This window comes from Fukomys damarensis, unplaced genomic scaffold, assembly GCF_012274545.1.
Source record: "Fukomys damarensis isolate Sample0158 unplaced genomic scaffold, DMR_v1.0_HiC HiC_scaffold_27, whole genome shotgun sequence".
Taxonomy (NCBI): Eukaryota; Metazoa; Chordata; class Mammalia; order Rodentia; family Bathyergidae; genus Fukomys; species Fukomys damarensis.
This window is the reverse complement of record NW_022900939.1, coordinates 22,434,770-22,442,607: the sequence shown is the minus strand read 5'-3', so window position 1 is coordinate 22,442,607 and position 7,838 is coordinate 22,434,770. Positions and strand designations below refer to the sequence as shown.

Sequence of the window (7,838 nt, the reverse complement as noted above, 5' to 3'; positions counted from 1 at the left end):
GCCCGGGCTCACCGCTGCTCTTGACAAGGGGAGGGACAGATGGGGCCTCCGGCAGGCGGGCTGGGGGCGGGCCTAGGCCAGGCTCAGGCCTTGTAAGGAATGGGCTGGGGTGGCTGCCAGCTCCTGCTCCCGCTCCCCCAGGGCCACAGGAGCAGGAAGCAGTGGGGTGGGGGTGCTGGGGGTGGTGGAGGAGGGAGGAGGCGAAGTACACGGGCTGCCCCAGGCCCCACAGGGATGGGACTCAGAGAGGCAGAAACTGCTGCCTTCTGAGACAGGACCCTCCAAGCGCCAGCACACTGCAGTCTGGGGCTCAGTTCCTCCAGCTGAGCTCACTTTTCCGACACTCGCAGGCACTTAGATCTGGACCCACCAATCTTGCCCAGCATTGGTTTCCCACCATACTTACATGTGCATGCTCCTCGCCCCACCCGCCAGGCAGGGGCACACTCTTGGCCCCTGTGTGCCTGGCTAAGACCTGCCACGCCAGTCCTTCACCTCACCTCAACCAAGCAAGCCTGCGACCCCTATCCCCAGCGCACATCTGCCCAGCACCCTACACCCTGGAGTTGCTCCTTCTGAGGTGGTGTGGCAGTCCACATCCCTGTTCAGGCCCTGAGGGGCTGAGGACAAAGGCCCGGACACCCACCCCCATTCTCTGTCCCTGAGTCCCTTCTTCAGTCACCCCAGTCCCCAGAGTTCTGCCTGCAGCTGGGCAGGGAGGGAGGCTGGGAGGGCTGCCTTTTCTACACCCCTGCTCAGCTGGGGACCCTGGGAACCTGGGCTTGGAGGGAGAGAAGGCAGCCCCCAAACAGGAAATGCCTCTCTGGGCTCCTGCTGCAGGAGGGCAGGGTGTGTGGGTTAGGGGGCTGGGGGGGCTCTGCTCTTAGGGGGCAGGGCTGGTTGTGAGGGGGCTGGTGCAAGGCCGTTTATGGGCACTGGACACACTGGTCCACTGACGTGTGTGATACAGGCTTCATGTTGTGGAGCCTCCCTGCCCCCAGAGGCTTCTGCATACGCCTGATCAGACCTCTTTCTGCCCTTCTCCCAAGCCTCTGAAGGCCGTGTACTGAGCCTGTCACCCAGGATGGTCCCGAGAAGGTGACTGAAGATTAACTCATACTTACAGCTGTAAGCACCTCCCCCCTCTGCTCCAGCCACTCTGGCCTGGTCCCCAGCTTGCTCACATTTTTTCTGTCTTTCTCATTGATTGATTGATTGAGTTGAGTTTTTGCTATGTGGCCCAGGCTGGCCCCAGACTCCTGGGCTTAACCAGTCCTCCTACCTCAGCCTCCCAAATAGCTGGAACCATAGGCGTACGACACTGGCTGACCCATTATATTCTCTTTTTTTGGTGCCAGGGATTGAACTCAGGACCTCGAGCTTGCCAGGCAGGCCCTGTGCTGCTGAGTTAAATCTCGGGCTTCCATTATATTCTTAGTAAATGTTTGAGCCAGGAATGAGGAGGTGGAGGAGGAGTTCTAGCACTCAGGATGCCACCCTGGTACAGCTTCTCACTCTGCCTTTAATCTGCTGTGTGACTTCAGAAAACTCACTGAATCTTTCTAAGCTTCCATTTTTCTTATGTACGTGGGGCTAGTGTGGCACAGCACAGAGGGCTCTGTCAGCTGTGGAGCATGAGGCCAATGTTCCTTAGTCTTATAAGTATGGGGTTGTTGGCGCACGGGTTGACCTTTACTGACTACATTTCAGTACCCAGCCTGGCCCTGCACACCCAGCCAGTCTCTGAAAACCAGGGCTTATTAAACCCGTCGTATGCCCAAAAGTTCAAGGTCTATGCCTGTGAAGCATATCACTCCCTTCTTGGGAGAGGAAAATCAGTAGTCAGTCTACCCTGACATTGGCTGAGACTCAAAACCTTGAGTTCATCCTTGACTCCTCTCTCTCTCTCACACACACCAAGGCCAGGCTCCCTCTAAGTCCTCTTAGCTTCATTTTCAGAACTGACTCAGTACCTGACCCCTTCTTACCACCTTCTTTGCCACCCTTTGCCCATGTCACTGGCATTTCCCATCTAGAGTCTTGCAACCACACACACACACACACACACACACACACACACACACACATTCTCTCTCTCTCTCTCTCTCTCACCTTCTCTACTCTTCCAAAAGGATGTTCTTTTGAGCTCACTATGCAGCCCAGCCTGGCCTCAAACCCTTGAACTCAAACTCTCATTGATCCTCCTGCCTCAGCCTCCCAGAGTACCAGAATTACAGGGATACATCACCATGCCTGGCAGAGGGATGCTCATAAAACCTAGGTCTATTCTGGTCATTCTTTTGCTCAGAGGCCCCCATCTTGCTCAGAGGAAAAGTCAAGGTCTTTGCCATGTAACCTGGCTCCAAACTACTCATTCCCCTCCCGCTGTCTCAGCCATTCTGGCCTCCTTGCGGGTCCCCAGTTTGCTGGGCACATTACCTCCAGACTTTCACCTGGCTCAGTCTGAAATCTCCAAATGCTCTGCTTCTTCCTTTGCTTTCCTCTGGTTGGTCTCAGGTTAAGGATCAGGTCTCAGGTCAATCCCTGCCCCCAACTGCTCCACCGTCCCCCAGGGACTCCCTGCCCCACACCTTGCTCCATTTCCCCTCTCTGACCCTCTGACATGGTATAGACTTACTTGTTTTTTCCTTGTGGCCTGAATTCTCCTGGCCAGCTTCTCAGCCTTGACCCTCAGTGCTGGACATTTGTTGTTGGTTGTAAGGTCTGTTCTATACCTGGAGGTGCTTACCAGTATCTCTGGCTTCTGTCTCAATGTTGGTAGTTGGGACAATCAAAAATGTCCCCAGACATTCATTGCGAAGCGTCAAATGCCAACATCACCTCCAGGGGAGAACTTCTGCCCTTGGAGACTGTGAGCTCCATGATAGGGTCATGGTCCAGTTCCTTACTGTGTCCCAAATCTAAAAAGCTCCTAGACCATAGACACTGCTTACTAAAGGTTTGTTACATGACTGAATGAGGTTCAGGTGAGTGTTCAAGGAGATGCAGGGACAGCAGAGGTACTCCCTGTAGTAAAGCCCACTTGCCCACTTGGCCACTCCCTTGAAGTCAGCCATCCTTGACCTGGAAGGTCTCTTGAAATCAGTGAGTCATTTTGTAATTGGGGACATTGAACCCCAGTGAGTCTCAGAGCAAGTCAGTGGCAGGGCTCAGACTAAAACCAACGTTTCCTGACTCTTACTCCAGTTCCCTTTTTGCTGCAGGCCCCTGCAGCATCCTTTGAGTTGAGACTGGGAGTAAGACATGATGTCAAGAAATGAAGGGAGGAAGGAGACACAGCTGGATAAAAGTCTTGAGGTAGGAGGTCAAGATGAAGTGGGCCTAGAGGAATGGAGAGGACAGGAGACAGAAGCACAGAAAGGGAGAATCAGCCTGCTTTTTGAGGTCACAAAGCTGTCCCTGAATTCCACGCCTCCACTGTGGCGGCAGGGGGATGAGCCCCGATGAGAACACCATGGCTGGGTTTTGGTAGGTGGAGGGGACCTGAGGTCAGGACCCATTAGGAGGCTGTTGCAATTGTCTGGGAAAGAGGACGGAGCTGGCTGCAGAGCAGGGCAGCAGGGCGGGCCGGGCTGGGGGAGGCAGCCTCAGGAGGCTCCTTATGGGCTGTCCTGAGCCTGGTCCAAGGGCGTGGTGAGCTCAGTCATGATTCGGGCAATGGCCAGTGCTGGTTGTCTTAGTGCAAGGCTGCAGGGTATCTGGCAAGTGGGTACGTCAGATCAGAGGTCGGGACCCCAGCTTCAGTGGTGGTGAAGGCTTGGGGAGCAGAGAAGGGAAGCAGGAGGAGGAGGAGGAGGGTCAAAGGCCAGATTACAGATGGGCCTACTTGCAAATGGAGGGAAGTCTGGCTGGGTGTGGTGGCGCATGCCTGTAATCCCAGCACTCGGGAGGCTGAGGCAGGAGGATCGCTGTGAGTTCAAGACTAGCCTGGGCTACATAGTGAGTTCCAGTTCAGTCTCAACTACAGAGTGAGACCCTGTCTCAAAAAAACCAAAAAGTAAAAAATAAAAAATGGAGGGAAGTCTGAGTAGGATGGTGGCTAGGGACAGAGGGAGCATCTCTGCTCCCAACAAGGTCAAATGGATCAAGAAGGGGTCTTGGTGGTGCACATGGGTGCCCAATTTGGGAGTGCACCTAGTGCTCACTTGCCTCCTCCAAGGGCACAGAGGTAGGGAAAGGCTATCTGAGAACTTTCTTCCCTGGCTGGGATGAGGGAGGACACAGTAAGAACAACCTCAGGGGTCTGGGTGTGAGGAGCACAAAAGGGGCTGGTTGGGTTCTTCCTTTCCCAGCTGGTCTGGTTGAGCCTGATTCATCTTGAGTTACTCAAAGCACAAAGAAATCCTAATTTATGCAATAATTGCATGGAGGATGGGTGAGTGGTTATATACTTTTTTCCCCTTGTGTTTTTAAAACAGGGTCTTGCTGTGCAGTTTGGACTGGCATTGAACAACGATGTAGCTCAGGCTGGCCTCGAACTTGTGGCAATTCTCCTGCCTCAGCCTCCTGAGTGCTGGGATCACAATCATGTGCCGCCACACCCAGCTCTAAGTGGATACATAGCTGGTCGCTTGGGCTTATGGGAGACCATAAATGGGTGATGGACAGATGGATGCATGGGTGCCTGGGCCAGTGCATGGATGGACGGATGGAAGAATGGTGAGGAGCAAGGGTGGTGGTAGATAGACAGGTGGGCAGATGGTTAGATGGATGGGTGTAGGAATGCATAAGTGAAAGGGTGTATGGGTGAAGTGTTTAGATGCTTGGTTGCTACAAGGTACGCGCAGAAGTGCTGGGCCCTGATTTGTGACGAGCAGCCACCCTGGTGAGTCCATGCTCAGACTGAACCTCTGTGTCTCTGTGGAGGTGCAACCCAGGAAGGTAGGACGGCTTGGGCTGCCACCCCATCACAGGATCATTGCGATGCTCCCTTGTCACCCCAAGCTGTAGTCTCTTCTGGGGCCTGAGGCCAGGGTGTCTCCGTCTGGGGAGGTGGGTGGCATTGAGCCTTCCAAGCTCGGGGTGCCAGGCTCTGCTCACATCGTGAGTTAGAAGGCTGGGTTTCCCTGCTCTGATCATGATCCACATGGGCACAGCTTACCTCATGAGAGGCATGAAAACAGAAGCCCACAGGCCCAGGAGAAGCCTTGTCTTGTAGCTACCAGGACAAGCAAGAGGCAGATGGTGCTTCTGGGTATAGAGTGTGGACCTATGGAGGAGAGGAGGGCGGCCTGCGGCAGGGCTGGCCCTGCGCAGGCCCCATGGAGCGGCTGGGGTGGGAGAGTCGGGTGTGATTGGGGGGCGCCCCCCAATCACACCCGACTCTCCCACCCCAGCCGCTCCATGGGGCCTGCGCAGGGCCGGCCCTGCGCAGGCCCCATGGAGCGGCTGGGGTGGGAGAGTCGGGTGTGATTGGGGGGCGCCCCCCAATCACACCCGACTCTCCCACCCCAGCCGCTCCATGGGGCCTGCGCAGGGCCGGCCCTGCGCAGGCCCCATGGAGCGGCTGGGGTGGGAGAGTCGGGTGTGATTGGGGGGCGCCCCCCAATCACACCCGACTCTCCCACCCCAGCCGCTCCATGGGGCCTGCGCAGGGCCGGCCCTGCGCAGGCCCCATGGAGCGGCTGGGGTGGGAGAGTCGGGTGTGATTGGGGGGCGCCCCCCAATCACACCCGACTCTCCCACCCCAGCCGCTCCATGGGGCCTGCGCAGGGCCGGCCCTGCGCAGGCCCCATGGAGCGGCTGGGGTGGGAGAGTCGGGTGTGATTGGGGGGCGCCCCCCAATCACACCCGACTCTCCCACCCCAGCCGCTCCATGGGGCCTGCGCAGGGCCGGCCCTGCGCAGGCCCCATGGAGCGGCTGGGGTGGGAGAGTCGGGTGTGATTGGGGGGCGCCCCCCAATCACACCCGACTCTCCCACCCCAGCCGCTCCATGGGGCCTGCGCAGGGCCGGCCCTGCGCAGGCCCCATGGAGCGGCTGGGGTGGGAGAGTCGGGTGTGATTGGGGGGCGCCCCCCAGGCCGGCGTTCTGGAGAGCCTTGGCACTTGCCGGCTGCTGAGCCAGCGCATTGCTTTGTGTACAGATCACCCCCTTTCCTCCTTTCCCTTCGTTCTTCCCCTCCCCCACGGCCCTCCATGTCTAAACCCTTCCCAAACCAGCCCAGCCTCAGGCTGTCAGAGGACAGGCTGATTTGGTGGTGGGAAGGCCTGGGGGAGGAAGGTGGGGAGGAGGAGGGGAGGGAAGGAAGCCCACACAGCCCCCAGCCCAGGGTTCCTCCATTCCCTGTGTGCTTCTGGATGGGGGAGCCGTGCAGCAAGGGGCCGTGCATGGGGGTAGAGGTCATGGGAAAGGCAGGCTTGGGAAGGGGGTCCAGGAGGAAAGGGTGCCGGCCCTCCTCCGTGCCCCTCAAAGTAAACGACTCTGCCTGCCGGAGGGGCTGAGGGCAGGGTGCTGCCTTTGCCATGGAGAGAGATCCTGTGTGTGTTGTGGGTGCACAAGAGTGTGTGCATGTATGTGTGTGTGTGTGTATGTGTGCAGACACAGGTCTGCCATCGCCATGAGCGTGCACAGCTGAGTGATATGTGAGTGTCCCGGTAAGGCTACACCTGCACCCCAAGCTGTGAGAATGAACCCTATGACCACTCCCAATTGCTCAGTTTGGCCCCAGCTGGGAGCCTAGTTCTCTTTCCTGGCGCATGCCTGACCTGAACTTCTGGACACATTTGCCTTCAAGAAAGGGGTGGCAGATGCCTATAATCACAGTACTCTGAGACACTAAGGCAGGAGATTGTAAATTCGAGCCCAGTCTGAGCAATTTAGCAACTTAGGGAGACCCTGTTTCTTTTATTTGGGCGGGGGTTGAGACAGGGTCTCACTATGTAGTTGAGACTGACCTGGAACTCACTATGTATCCCAGGCTGGTCTCAAACTCACAGCGATCCTCCTGCCTCAGCCTCCTGAGTGCTGGGATTACAGGTGTGCACCACCACGCATGCCTAGGGAGACCCTGTTTCAAAATTTAAAAAGAGGACTTGGGATGCAGCTCTATGCACAGGCTCTGGATTCAGTTTCCAATATCAGAGAGAGAGAGAGAGAGAGAGGAGGAAGGGGGGGGAAGAGAGAGTAAAGAAACAAAGGAAGGAAATCTTATCCCAGCACTTAAGAGACTGAGGCAGGAGGACCTGGAGCTCAGGGTCAGGGTCAGCCTAGCCTATGTAATGAATTTTTTTTTTTTTTTTTTTTTTTTTTTTTTTTGGTACTGGGAATTGAACTCTGGCCCTTGTGCTTGCAGGGCTAGCCTATATAATGAGACTTTGTCTCAAAAAACAAAACGAAAAAACAGGTCTGGGGATTTAGCTCAGTGGTTCCACCACCTGCCTCATAAGCGCGAGGACCCAACTTCGATCCCAGGTACCGAAAAAAGAAAAAAAAAAAAAAAAAGGGAAATCTTAGAGCCCATGTCAAACTGGAAGGCCCTGGCTTGCCCTCAGTGTGCAGATAGCCCTTCCCAAGGATGAGATGTCCTTGGCTGTGCAAGGGGTCCCTGTGTCAGTGGACCTGTACCCAAGGCCTGCCACCTAGGGGGACCAACTTACCCAGTTTACCAAGGACTAGAATTCTGGTTTCAGCACTGAAAATCTTACATTCTGGGAAACCTTTAGGCCTGGGTAAAGGAGATAGATGGTTGTCAGGGCCACAGGGACATCTCTTTCCTCCACATCCCTTCTCAGCTACCTCACTTCCAGCCGCCCCTTTCCCCAAAGGCTCTTACTTTCCCTTCCCTGCTTTCTCTCTCTCTCTCTCTCTGTCTCTCTC

The 7,838-nt window shown here is 56.1% G+C and overlaps 1 long non-coding RNA gene across 1 annotated transcript in view; it reads left to right on the top strand.

Moving 5' to 3' along the window:
- The first annotated feature begins 1,034 nt into the window (after positions 1–1,034).
- LOC104870318 overlaps positions 1,035–7,838 on the top strand; it is an 11,242-nt gene continuing 4,438 nt past the window's right edge. Inside the window, exons 1-3 of the long non-coding RNA XR_782509.1 lie at positions 1,035–1,128; positions 3,225–3,318; positions 4,440–4,680. This is a non-coding gene — a long non-coding RNA (uncharacterized LOC104870318). The remainder of the gene's footprint in view (positions 1,129–3,224; positions 3,319–4,439; positions 4,681–7,838) is intronic.